The sequence below is a fragment of the Caretta caretta genome, chromosome 5 (genome assembly GCF_965140235.1).
Source record: "Caretta caretta isolate rCarCar2 chromosome 5, rCarCar1.hap1, whole genome shotgun sequence".
Taxonomy (NCBI): domain Eukaryota; kingdom Metazoa; phylum Chordata; order Testudines; family Cheloniidae; genus Caretta; species Caretta caretta.
This window is the reverse complement of record NC_134210.1, coordinates 25,293,147-25,307,749: the sequence shown is the minus strand read 5'-3', so window position 1 is coordinate 25,307,749 and position 14,603 is coordinate 25,293,147. Positions and strand designations below refer to the sequence as shown.

Below are 14,603 nucleotides of genomic sequence, written 5' to 3'. Positions count from 1 at the left end.
GAAATTTGGACTGCTGATCAAAGGGTGAACTAACTTCAATCCAGACAGAGGGTATGGCTGTATCCTTGAAGAGTTTTAATATTTCTCTCCAACAAGCCCCGTTATTAAACAGGAGCCCTCCAGCTGGAAGATGGAACTGGGATTCCTAGTGAGCACCTGTATGGAGTGGAGCAGAGCTTTGAGAGAGCATCAGAAACAAAGTTATTGGCTTGGCATGCTGGGTGACCAGAGCAGTTTGAAAGTTTGATTGTCTGTTGCAAACTGGTTTCTCAGAAGGGCATTTTGCAGTTCTTTTATTCGTGCTGTGGCTCAGCAGCACCTGTCTGAAGACCTAAGGAAAACCATCTGGTTCCAAAATGTGTGAATAGCATATGTTCGGAAATCAGGTACAAGAGCAGACCTACAAAATGCCAACAAAACTAGAGCTAAGTATGATGAATTTATTTCCTTCCTGTGTATCCAATTGGTGGTTTATAAAAGGAAATAATAGAAATGTAGGGCTGGAAGGGACTTTAGAAGATCACCAAATCCAGTTCCGTGTGCTGAGGCAGGACCAAGTACCCTTGACAGGTGTTTGTCCAACCTGTTTTTAAAAACTTCCAGCAATGGGGATTCCACAATTTCCCTTGGAAGCCTATTCCAGAGTTTAACTATCCTTATAGTTAGCAAGTTTTTCCTAATATCTAACCTAAATCTCCCTTACTGCAGATTAAGCCCATTACTGCTTTTCCTATCTTCACTGGACATGGAGAATAATGCTTCAAGTCAGAGATGCCTAAGGAGTTACTTTAATTATTTTAAACCATATAAACAAAAACCAAATAGTGCTTTATCACATTCATTACCAGCAGTTCCTCTCATATACTAACATAAGAAATGTTTTTACTGAGCTTTAGATTACAAGGATAATATTGTTCTGTCTCTTTTAATTAAAACAGCATGCTGTTTAATCTGCTTATGGCATTAGTGACTTTTAGCATTTAATCAGTAGGCTTTTCGTAAACCGCTTTTACCAGGCAGTTTGGGGAATGTTTACCACTGCAAGTAACAGGGCTTTGCATTTGCATATTAACTTGTTTAGAGCAGTGACTTTTTCTTTTTTCTTTTTTTGGAAAGTTCAGTACTCTTAATGAACAACTCCACAATCAGTCAAGTAATGCAAGCTTGAACGTACAACATGTACTCAGGAAAGTACAAAGAATAAGTTACTTGAAGAGAGTGTCTCTCACTGAGGTCCTCTTGAAAAAGAAAGCATTTAAACAAACAGCAATTTACGTAGCCAGTAATTTTCTCTGCTTGTGCTACTGTTGGTCATATTTGTGCTTGGATAAGAACTTTATTTTCCTGTAGTCCATGTTAGTTCTTTGTCTGCCCCAGACCTGCCTCAGCCATAATGCTCTGATGCAAAAATAATAGGGTGAAGTTCTTTGGCCTGTGTCATACAGGAGGTCACACAAGATGATTGGAATGACTCCTTCTTGCCTTAAAATCTATGATCCTATGAACAATTCTGTGTTTATGACACCACCCTGGCTTTAGGTGAAAATGACTTTTTAATGTCAGAAATGAGACATTAGGGGGCAGTCCTCCATCAGTGCATGTGTAGAACTCTTCCTATTGAAATCAATCAGGAGTTCAGAGTAAAATTCAGTGGCAGGAGATAGCCATATGCTTTTGCTGCATGACCAAGGAATAGAAGCTGGGAAATGTAGGAGGAAACCCGTTTAAACTCAACAATCTGCAACAGATAATGATGAACGCTGATTTGAAAAAGCTATTCCCTATGAAATAGCCTAGAACTCCAAGGCAGCTCATATTTTCAAGCTTCTTTTGTAATTTCTATTTTTTAGGCAGTATTGGCCAAATTTATCCCTGGTATAACTCCACTAAATCTATTATCCCCAGAATGAATCTGGCACCTGATTTCTGTTCTGTGTAAAATAGAGATAATGTTCCTGCATTGTTGAGCTCCACCTTAATGTACTTTTTACATCATGTCATCTGGATAATTAAGTCCAGTTTTGCCTTCAACATAAACATGTATTTCTGCCTTATTCAGTGTTATGACATCTAGATTATTACATAAACACACAAAAAGAGAAACACAGTTCACTTTCCTCAGTTAAATTTGCTCTATCTCATTAGCTTTATTGAAATGGAGTTAAACACAAGAATACCCTGTTGACTCGTAGTCCAGCCCCTCCCCCCACACACACGTTCCATACTTTATCTAGATTGTCCTTCATGCTAAATGTAAAAATATTTTGTTTTATTTCAATCTGTATCTAATGAGAAGGTTTTATAAGTACATTTATAACTAATTTTATAAGTAAATTAGACTGGGCTGGTAGTTTCATATGTAACTTTTTATTCCTCACTGGAACACAAACTGCCCATCGAGCCTTGTATCAGTTAGTCATTTGCTGTGAGAGCACTGAAAGCAAAGGCTTACCACCCGAGGAAGGGTAACAGGGGAAATTTAGTTAAATACAATGCTTTTTCTGTAAGACAGTCAGCTTCAGTGTACGAATGATGAATGTAAACTGTGCATTCTGAAACTCGTTGATTGTTCCTTTCAGTGGTACAGTACTTATGACAAAAAAGGATCCAGCATTACACTGTTTTCCACTGATTTTCATTATTTCTCCCAATTCTTTTTAATTGAATAAAAATGCTGGGGTTTGTATGTAAATTTGTAGGGCCAAATTCATCAGTGGTATAGGTGGATGCTGCTGCATTGAAGTCAATGTTTTATATCTGCTTACACCAACAATAACTGTTGCCTCTGGCATATTTTTGCATAGAAAATATCATTCTCATTCTCTTTAATAGTAAAGTGACTTCTCTTTCTTCTCATAGATAATCAACTGATCAGGCATACATGAACAACATTACCAAGAAGACTCCCTCACATAAATGAATCCTATAGGTAGGATGCTAGATTTTATTAATTTTATGGATACATTATGTATTAATAGTGCTAAATCAGTTATATCACAGTAAAATACCTTGGTATTGGGGATCTATGGATTCTAATACTGGATTTACTTAGTATTTCAAGAGCTGTTTTTAATTTTCATTCTCTGTAACTTTATGACCATGTTTCTCTCCCTCTTAGAAGAAATTGCCAAGAAAGTTGAGATCCCACAGTGACAAACATGCAAACCTGGCAGGGGAGTGAAACAGAGTCTTCAATAGCCATGAAACTGACAGAATGAAAGATTGTTGTTTATTAGCTTAATTTTTTATTCAGAGAGGAAGAATGGTCATGTGATACTGGCATTAGACTGGGACTCAGTGTGTTTGGGGTAAACCACTAATCTCTCTGTTCCTCAGTTCCCCATCTGTAAAATGGGAATAATGATACTTATCTATTTAGGTGCAGGATAAAAAAATATTTAAGTGCCTAAGTTCCATTGTCAAAAGTGACTCAGGCACTTGGAGACTTAGGACCAGATTAAAGGTATTTAGGTGCCTAACTCCCATTGGACCTTTAAGTGCTTAAGGCTTGAGTGCACAAAAGGAATTAGGCACCTAAAAGAGGGACTTGGGTGCCTAAGTCTCAGTTTTGGCACCACTGCAATGCACAAAAGTCTCACCTAAGTTCTTAAGTTTTTGCTGTAAAAGTTCCCTTTAGGCCCATGTTTCTGTTTCAGATCATGTTCACTGCTGCCTCCTGCTAGGCATCCAGACACCTATGTTCTGCCTCAGCCCCAGAGCAACTCACAGACCAGGGGAAGACCAGTGTTTGGCTGCCTAAGTTGCATGAAGGAATCTGATCTCATAGGCATCCTCTGAGCATGCCCAATGGATCCAGCCCTTCAGGCACATTCAAACAGAACAGGAGGGAAGTGGGGGAGGAGTTCCCTCATAGCTTTTAGCCCAGTGGCTAGGGTACTCATCTGGGATTCAAGTCCTCTCTCTGCCTGAGGGGAAAAAGGGATTTGAAAAAAGATCTACCGTTTCTCAGGTGAGTGCCCTAACCAGTGGACTTTGGGATATTCTGATGTGAGGGCTCCCTCAGTCTCTCCTGTGGAAGCCATTGCACTCTGGATACATACTCAGAGTCACTGGGGGCTGCTGGGAGAGAGAGCGAATGAGAATGACTATGCAGGAGAGTTACTCTATAGCCTGTGGTTAGAGCACTCACCCAGGATGTGGGAGACCCGGGATCTAGCCCACTGTACCCATGACTCTTCAGAGTACAATAGCTTCAATAGACTAAGGGAAGCCCCACATCAGAATACCCCATAACTAAGGATAAGATGTTGTCACCAAGGCCATGGAAGTCACAGATTCCGTGATTTTCAGAGACATCCGTGACATTTTGTGCTTTAGCCCCATGCCAGGGGTGGCAGGAGCCCTGGAGTACGCAGCCCCATGCCAGCGGCAATGGGGGCCCTGGGGCTGTTAATCACCCTCCTCAGTAGTCAGCCTCTCAGCCCCCCATTATTTTTAGTAAACGTCACAAACTGGTCATGGGCTTCCATGAATTTTTGTTTGTTGTCTGTGACCTGTCTGCGACTTTTACTAAAAATAACTGTGACAAAATCTTAACCTGACACACAACCCAATGGCTAGGGCACTCACCTGAGAGGTGGCAAGTCCCTATTCAAATCACTTACCCATCTCAGGTGGAGGGGGAACTTGAACTGAGTTAAAAGCTATGAGGGAGCTCCTCCTCCCCTCCTGCCACTGGGGTTTCTTGTTAAAACAGCATAGGTACCTAACTGCAGGGGAGGTTCACAGCTGAAAATTGCTAGCAGAGTTATGCACCTCTCTGCAGCCTGGACTTAGGTGCCTATTTCTGTGAGAGAGACAGGGCTTCAGGGCTTTCTCTCAGTTCCCTGCAGGTCAGCTTAGCTGCAACTTTGGTGATTTCCAATGAGGGAAAGTCGGTGTTCTCTAATCCAGGGGTTCTCAAACTGTGGGTCAGGACCCCAAAGTGGATCACAAGGCTGGTGTTAGACTTGCTGGGGCCGAGGCCAAAGCCCGAGCCCCAACGCCCATGGCTGAAGCCGAAGCCCGAGCCCCACCACCCAGGGCTGAAGCCAAAGCCCGAGCCCCACTGGCCAGGGCTAAGGTTACAAGTCCCCTGCCCAGGGAAGAAGCCCTTGGGCTTCAGCTTTGCCTGCCCCCCCACCATCACCCCTTCCCCTCCCCACCTGGAGCAGCAGGGATAGGGTGGGCTTGAGCTTTGGTCCCCCCTCCTGGGGTCGTATAGTAATTTTTGTTGTCAGAAGGGGAGGGTCACGTGCAATGAAGTTTGAGAACCGATTCAGTCTAATCCAATGGTGATTCAGTTTCTCAAAAGGTATTATTCGTCTCTAACCTCCTGTTCCTATGTATGACTTAAATGCAGTGCTGGCATCTCTTATGGACCCTCCATATGAACCTTTAGCTAATTGCTCTCTGGCTGACCTTTTTCAAAATATCGCTTTTCTCATTTCAATAACTTCCCTCGGAAGAGTGAGAGAAATTCAGGCCCTTATGTCAGGCCCTCCGTATGCCCAGTTCTTCAAAGTTAAAATGGCCGTACAGCCACCTCGTAAGTTTTTGACAAAAGCTGCATCATCCTTTCATCTGAACCAAATGATACACTTACCTTCCCAAAGCTGCACTTCAGTAGTGAGGAGCAGCATCTTCATATGTTAGATGAGAGAAGAGCATTAGTTTTCTTAGGCTTAGACGACACTAAGCCCTTTTGAGCATCTCCTTTGCCTTTTTGTTCCATATGCTGATAGAAAGAAAGGCTATGCAGTTTCAGCACCGGCTATTTCCAGGTGGATTGCAGCTTGCATCACAACAGACTATTGGGTAGCATAACTTCCTTCTCCAGAAGGGCTCTTAGCTCAGTCCACAAGAACACAGTCTAACACAGACATATGTAGGGCTGCTACGTGATCTTCCATACATACCTTTTCAGCATTATGTTATCAGATTGCTTCCAGATATGATGCAAGTTTCAGAGAAACAGTTTTGCAATCACTATTCAGGTAGATCCAAGCCCCACTTCCTATCAGAGCTGCTTGGAAGTCACCTGAGTGGAATACATGTGAGAACTGCTCAAAGAAGAAAGGACAGTTACGTACCTGTAGCTGTTCAAGATGTGGTTCACACACATTCCACAACCCTCCCTCCAACCCCTCAGCATTGGAGTCTCTGGCCTTATATTCTGGTGCAAACAAACTGAGGAGGATTGGAGCGACGCCGACACTAAATAGCCGTGGAAGGGGCCAGAAGGAGGTATACGGCATGTGTGTTTCCCTGACAGGTATTGCTACAGAAAATTCTCCAGGCATGCTGGGTGCGCACACACCTGAGTGGAATACATGTATGAACCACATTTCAAAGAACAAGTTACTGTACATAACCATTCTTTGAAATCTGCTCTCTTGATACAATTATGGCTAGGTATGTATTTAGTTTTTAGTGAAAAGAGATTTTAAAATGTGTTCTCAATGGAGGTATTATAGAACAGTTTGTCCACAAACAGTAAGCACTGGCACCATAACAAATGGAGTATGCTTCAGTGTTGCTTGGAAGTTGGTGGCTTTGTTGTCAGCACTCCCTCAAGTAGTAATACAGATGTCAGGATAAAGCTGCTTTTCATGGTGTTTAGCCATGAGTTTATGAGCCCCAGGCAAACAACAAGGTTCTCATGGTTCTCTAAGAGACAATATTTTTGGAAACATTAAATCTGATCCACAAAACAGGGCATCTAATCATCTCACATGCATATACAGTTTTCAAACTTTTAAAATTTCAATAAAAAATGATGAATTGATGTGAGAGCATGATAAAGTTGTGCTATAAGGACAGCATAGTTCCTTACCATTCTTCATGTAGTGACTTACATTGATTTTAGTATGTGTTTCCATGTATATAAGTATCTGTGGTCCATTTGAGACAATTCAGTCTGTTGCCTTTACAGATCCTTCCCATAAAGTTCTATGTTCCATAGTTTTGATTCACCCTTTCACCAATTTATCCCATCAATACTAGCAAGTTTCATTCTTCCTATAGTCCTTGGGGTGTATATAGAGTGGAATGGTTTAAATCAGAACAATTTAAGTCACCAATTTTGTCATGATTTAAATCAGCAAGAAGAAACCTTGATTTAATTTATCAATTTTAATTGGGCTTGCATTTGTATTTCAGTTATTTTCCTAATCCATCTTGTTTCGTGTCCTGTGTCCAACAGTGGCTATTACTAGATGCATCAGAAGAAAGTGGCTTTTCTCTTACAAGACTATTGTTAAACAAAAAGAAACACGCCATGCTGTCTAGCTTGAAGCAAGACAGTCTATATCCTGTATATTATAACTGCAGATATTCTTGTTAATCATATGTAGGTCTAATCCTTTTTTTTAAATCTTACTAAGTTGTTTCTCACGGTGATATCTTTTTGGAGTGAATTCCACAGATTAATTATAAACTAGGTAAAAAACTCATCACATATCCTTTTATTAATTTTAAATTTGTTGTAAACAGGAGCTCCCACTTGACCCTGTTCCTTATTTTGTACATACTTCTAAAGTACCTTCTTATTTCTGATTATTTAGATTCACAAGCAATGAGGAGTTTGACAGGCTAGCTAAATTTTATCCCAGTTAGAAATGTACAGTGAGAAAGTCCCAGCCCTCATTTCTAGATGTGAGAAAATTACTCCTGCTCATATATATGTGCTTGAAGTACATTTCTTTTCTGTAAAAATGGCATTTTGGTGTTTCATGCTTAATACTTCTCAATAAGTTCTGTATCAAACATGCTCTGTTTACAAGTAAACTGATGACTTTCTAGCTGTCAGTTCTAGGATCTGAGTGGAAAACTGGTTCTTTCCAATGGGTACATCATCACCAGTAATAAAGGTTCTGCAGGCTAAATTATAACTCCATTTATACCTATGCAACCAGGTTGTCTTTAGTAAGTTTGCCCAGGCATACCTGATTAACTCTTAACAAACAAACCTGTTGATTATGTACAAGAAGAAAGAATCTATCTTACTCGCTCTCTCTGAGCGGCCTGTCCAATCTGCAGAGTTTACAAGATTGAAGAGTAGTAAGAATGTTTATTTTCACTAAATTCAGCAGATTACATTGAACGCGGAGCATATCCACTGGGTAAGATGGGTCCATTTTTTTTTTATGGAGATACTTTACACAATAGAACACTTTATTGATAACCCTTTACCATATGCACCCTGGCAATATGTTGCCCTCTAGCTCACTCTAGTGGATCATTCCAGTTGTCCGGGAAGCATTAGTCAACAATTCCTGATAATGAAGCAGTGATACAGCTCAGGTCTCACTCCAGTGAAGCTTATTGTTATCTGTTTTTGTTGCAGACACAGCAGCAAAATGAGGATATAAAACATGGATAGATTTTAAACAGCAGGCTGCAACTTTATTAAACTTTAACAAGGGAGGGGCACTACCCACCCATATTTCCTATGCCAGGTGTTTAACTGGTTCCAGTTAGAGGGTTACAGGGCTCCTTACCATATAACCCGTAGCTACTGCAAGGGTTACAGGGCTCATTACCACATATCCCATAACTCAGGGTAGGCTCTCCTCAGCCTACACACAAGACTCAGCTCTTTCAAGACCTAGCACCCTCCCCACCTCGAGGGAGACAGGGTGCAGCAGGGTGGGGACCTCTTCCCACGATGGCCACAACATCTCACCCTATCCCAAGACACCCAGGTCTTTTACTTCTGGGAAATGTTCATTTTATTTTCTTAACTGTGCTGGAAACCAGCTGCAAGGAGCGCTAGTGACTAGCTTGGTTGCTCTCTCCCGCTCCAGCCATGTGGCTTGATATCACAACTCCTGCCCCATTCCATTCCCTCACATCCCATAGCCATATATCAACATCTTCATCTGACAGAGGTATGCCATCATCCCTGAAAACTTCCAAACAATTGTCACGGATGTCCCTGTGCTGTATCACTGAACTCCTGCTGGCCAGCGGGGTGAGTTCCAAGAATCTGTTGTCCTGAAATTGAGAGAGAGAGCATTGACAACATTATTCGCTCCCGAGACATGCACTGTGTGAAAAATGATGTTAAATCTTAGGCAGTGTAAAATGAAAGCCCCCCAACAGCCTCATTACCAGTGCAGTCTTAGCCATGTGTCAGTTTACAGTATGAACCACAGCTTGTGTTATTGCACCAGAAACGGACATTTTTATTCTTGAAGTTTTCTCCCCAAATAGTGACTCTCACTAGCATAGGGAAAAAATTTGAGGAAGGCGATGTCCCTTGTAATATCGTGAGCCACCCAGATTTCTGGCCACCTCTGCACATACCACTCTCCTTGAAAGTAAACCCCAAAACCTATGCTTCCCAAGGCATCAGATTGTATCTGCAGCTCCATCTTGAGCAATAGCTCCAAATACCATATTGAAACCCCATTAAACTTTTCCAGGAACCTTTCCCACACTTACGTCTTCTTTCATTTCCCTTGTCATTCTAATAAAATGGTAGGGTTTTCACACTCCAGAGGAGGCAGATGCCAGATGGGCACAAAATGCCTGACTGCGGGCCACCACCTGTCATGCAAAGTTTTGATGCCCCATGACCACCTGTAGTTCCCACAGAGTCATTTTCTTTGCCCCTTTGAAAGCCTGTATCAGCACCCTGACTGATTCCAACTTCTCTGTAGATATCATGGAGACACTCTGAACTGAGTCCAGGTCAATGCCCAGGTATGTTAAACTTTGGGCAGGGCCTTCTGGGTTTTTTTTCCAGTTCTTCTTCCATCGCAAGGAGGACCTTGAGGTGCTCAGCTAGGTTCTGAAATGCCCGAAGCATGTATTTGCAGTTGCCTGTCACTAATCTTCCTGCAAATAAGAAGTTGTCAAGGTAGTGCACGGGGTGATGCAGGCCAGTCTCATACATCATCACCCACTCCAACATGAAGCCGAATCTTTTGAAAGTGGCACATGACAAGGATATCAGGCTTGGCTTTATCAAAACAGTAATGATCTTCAAACTGAAACTCAAGCAAGTTAAAGTCCCTGGGATGTAGTGATAGCAACTGAAATGCAGACTTGATGTCACATTTTGCCAACATTGCCTCAGGGCCACATTCCCTAACCATGGCTAGCAGAGTATCAAATGACACGTATCTCACTGAACAGCTGTGGGTCAGCGTAATCATTTACCGATGAGCCCTAAGGATGGGACAGGTGATGGATAAGCCTGCATTCACTCTTTGCATTCTGATTTCAAGTTCTCTGACCAAGAGTGGCACCTCATACCCTCACATGGGCTTTGAAAACCACCTGAAAATCTGTTCCTAAATAAACTGCAACTTTTTCCCCCCCCGTAAACCACCGTTGACTGGAGAAGGAGCCTTTTCCATGATTACTGCCTCCGCCTGTAGCATCTCCTAAAACACTGGAACCTTGTGGACCCCCTTTCCTACTGCCCTGTTGGAGCCCCCCTTTTCCCCCACAACAGAAGAGTGTACTCTGCTGACCCCCACCCCTCATACAGTGGTGTTTATACCTGCACTGGGATCGAAAACCTCTCCTCATTAAATGCAAAAGCACACATTGGCCTGGATAGCTGCATTTTGATAACAAGGCTTTGGCATTGTCCACCTGCTGTCTGTAAATGCCAGCTGGATGGAGTGATAAGGAGTCATATGCTCCAGCCAAAGTTCCCAGTCTGCTTTACCCCAGATTCCTCTGCTGCCCTTTGTCTAAATTCTCGGTCATATCTTAACCATGCAATCCAACCATGTAGCACAAGCCCTCGCTATTAAGTTCTATACTGGAATGAGGAAATACGCTCTCGGGATACTCACACAAATTATACTCACATAAATGCGAAAGGCTGCAGACAAGTTCAAGAGTTGGAGGCATCTTAGGTGTGTGGGGTTTGTCCTCATTTTTGAGTATTTTGCCCCCTTGTTTTGTCTGCTTGTCCCCAAACAGCAAGGTAAATATAGCCACAAATTCCCTTTTCCAAATCTTTTTCTTAGCCCCTGTCGACAGATTATTCTTGAGTAAGTGATTGGATCCTGCATAAGCTCTATGGGCATTAGCTGCCTTGTCTCCTGCCCGTGTTTCATTAGGAATGACACCACCTGGAGCCAGGGTGAGGTCCCTCTCTAAATGTGCCATATTCCTGTGTGGGATTTGAGTCCCACCCCTAAACTTTGACAGTGTTACTTCCTCATCTGAGAGGAGCCCACTCTTGTCAGGCAGGCTATCCAACTTATGGGCCTCCAATGCCAATGATTTTGCCAGTTCTCCCCATATCCTTTAGGTGGTGCATTCTGATGGAGGAGGGACCTGGGCCACCACCCTTGCCCTGAGTGCCAATCCCCTCCTTCATTATCTGCAACCTGTTGGTGAACTCTCACCTCCCTCCCCCCGCTGCATCCTGAGGATGCCTGTTGGACTCTTGGCAGGTTATGGAAGTGAGGCACAGGCCCAGGGTGGCTCATCCACTCCTTGGCATCCTTGTCCACCTCAGTGAGACTTGGACCCTCACTAGCCTCGAACTCAGACGCTGAATCCATCCTGTGGACCTGCTGTATGAGGGGTTCATGATCTCATACCAGGCATTCTTCCAGTTCACCACTATCCTGAAAAAAGAACTGTCCCTGCCAAGGTCCCATGTCCTGCCCAGCTGCTCCCCTCAGTGTGTGATTCTCCTTTGATGCCTGTGGCAGGCCATTGGTCCTCACCAAAACTCCACTCCTGCAAAGATGGAGCACATCCTTCCCCACAGGACTGCGATCCCAGGTCCACAATTCCCTGGCAAAGCTGCCCGAGTGAACCCTTGCCCACCTCTGAGACCACCACTCTCAGTGCCTCCATTAGGACAGGGCTGGGTCCCTGCAGGAGGGTACCCCTACTACCTATGCCTGCTGCTTTGCCCCAAGGAGAGGGCAGGGGGAAGGGACTAGGCATTCTGCCTGGCTCCTGCAGAGCAACTCCTGGAGCAGGCACCTGCAGGCCTGCGGGCTGTACCCTTGGCCAAAGGCTCATGAGCCCTTCCCCTCCCTCCACCAGAAATGGGGGTGGTGTAGCATGACACAAGGAGCACTGCACTCCCCCGGCAGCCACAGTACGCCCATGGCCTCTCCTCCCATATGCAGTGGCGGGGGGGCAAGGCAACAGACTCAGCTCCCACAGGGCCACCTGGTAGCAGCACCACATGACCCCCATCCCCTCCCCAGAGAATAGTGGAAGAGGTGGGAGGGCTAAGGCAACTGCCCCACTCTGGCAGGGCTGCCCAGGAACATAGGGCCCTTTCCAGCCATTGTAGATGCACCAGGTCAAATTATGAGAGCTGGGGAATGCTGGCCAATCAGCACCCCTTCCCTCCAGCCGGCCAATGGGAGCCAGAGATTTCCGCAGGGAGAAGCTACTTAGAGTCCCTTTGCAAGTGCATCCTTCCCTGCTGGGATTGTCTCCTTTCACCACTGACCCCCATCAACTTCCCCGACCTGTTGAAGCAGGTGGGTGGCACCCAAGAAATTCTGTCTCTGCACAGTAACCTGACTGAGAAATGAAGCAAGCTACATTGCAAATACTGGGAAATAATATCCTGGGTTGTGCAAGTGAACTAACAATGTCCATAATAATGGAAATTTGTTAGGGAAAGGTAGAATACACCTGGTCTGCCTACAATCAGTGGGCGGAAAGCTTCCTCAGATTCTAAGTTGCATTATTCCCTCTGTGCATTAATATGTCCTTCCTCTGCCTCATTTCTATTAACATGTTATTTTAAAGAAAAAATATTTTGCAAACAGAATGTATTGGCTGTGAACCCAAATGTTTTGGCCACAAGGTCTTATTTAACAAAGGAACGTAATAAAATAAAGAGAAATTGATGAGACCGCAAACAGGAAGTAGAATACATTCATTAGGTGGCTAGGAAATTAAAATGTCAGAGTACATGCAAAGCAGGTACATCATAAAGGGATCCAAAAGGTAAACAATTAGCAGATGAAAGAATGACATACACTGGGGGGGACGGATAGCTCAGTGGTTTGAGCATTGGCCTGCTAAATCCAGGGTTGTGAGTTCAATCCTTGAGGGGGCCATTTAGGGATCTGGGGCAAAAATTGGGGATTGGTCTTGCTTTGCGCAGGGGGTTAGACTAGATGACCTTCTGAGGTTCCTTCCAACCCTGATATTCTATGAAATAAAAAGGAGATAATACTGTAAGTGCATCCCAGAAGAAAAGGAATTGAAGAATCAGATTAGCATAGTGGAAAGCTAATGCAACACCAGTGGCTAAAACAATCTTCCACAACTCCTTAATTCATAGTTTTACCCTGTCTATTCTCATGAAAATTGTGCAATGTGAAATTCTGAGGCTGGCCCCATTACTAATTAAAAAGCATGAATCAGGAAGGCTGGCTTAAATTTGGATACAGTAAACATTCTTCAGACTCTAAAATCTATTCGTGTGATTCATCAGGCACCAAAAACAAAAAACAACTTTGTCATAGATAAAGAAATTACCTTTTGCAAGACGGAAAAGGCAAACATTTAAAAAATACAGCTTCTATAGTAAACTGTAACGGCAAAATATATGCCCTCACAAGATACATACGTTCACATGCAAATGAAGAAATTGCATGCATAAATGAGTATTTCTGCATGGCATACCCTTTTTGCATGTGCAAATGTGTATTCTGAATATACATGTACCTGTTTATGTTTATGTGTACACACTTTGTAGGCACACGTTAGACACCCAATATTGAAATTTGATCTCATGTCAGTGGTTCCCAAACACACCCGTATGGGGGTGCAGAGGAACATTCAGGGGGGCACGGTGGGGCCTGGGCCAGCCCCGACAGGGGCCAAGGAAGGAATGCCACCCTGGCCCCACCCCCAGGCGTGTTGGAACAGTTATGATAGTGGGGGTGCTGAGTGCCATTGAACCAAACTGTAAACCCTGTATATAAGGGAAGCCACTTGAAGTCAGGGGGTGCTGCAGCACTCCCCATACCACTAGTTCCAGCACCCATGCCAGCCATAGCTCTGGCCCCAGCCCCCGGCTGAGGCTCCACTCCTGGCTCTGCTCCTGGCTGTGGCCCTGGGTCCCGACTGTGGCCCCAGTCCCTGCTCCACCCCCAGCCCAACTCTGCCTTCATTCCCTCTTCGCCACCAGACCAGCTCTGCCTCTTGCCCCAGCTCCTCCCCCATCCCCAGTTCTGCCTCCAGCTCCACTTTCAACCCAAGCTCCTCTGCTGAGCCAACTGTGCAGGAATAGGGGGGTGGCATGGCCAGATTCCAGTACTGGTAAGGGTGGGGCGTGACAGGAAAAGTTTGGGACCAATTGTCATATGTAGTAATTATGTAAAAGCTGCTGACTTTTCTCTTGATTATTTCCTCCAGAAACCTGCCCTATAAAAAGGAGTATATTGTGGTGTTTGTAGCTATATAATTAAAAAGAGATGTCTGTTTGGACATAGACATCCCTAAGGGGAGGATCTATTTATGGAGATTCTCTATGTCCTAGTAAGGATGGGAGGATGGAAAATGATCAAATACAGGTAGGATCTGATGAGAAACACTCAAATGAAAAAGAGTCCTATTTAATTACATCACGTAATGGCAGAGCTAAA

The 14,603-nt window shown here is 43.9% G+C and overlaps 1 protein-coding gene across 13 annotated transcripts in view; it reads left to right on the top strand.

Moving 5' to 3' along the window:
- Positions 1-14,603, top strand: part of PRLR (prolactin receptor) — a 322,433-nt gene that overhangs the window by 260,168 nt on the left and 47,662 nt on the right. For 11 of the 13 annotated variants that reach the window (XM_075128420.1, XM_075128422.1, XM_075128421.1 and 8 more), the window contains one exon: positions 2,860-2,929. The gene's annotated coding sequence lies outside the window, so the exon portion shown is untranslated. Of the gene's footprint in view, positions 1-8; positions 430-2,859; positions 2,930-14,603 lie in introns of those variants that run through there. The other 2 variants (XM_048850346.2, XM_048850344.2) reach the window with 2 other exon arrangements.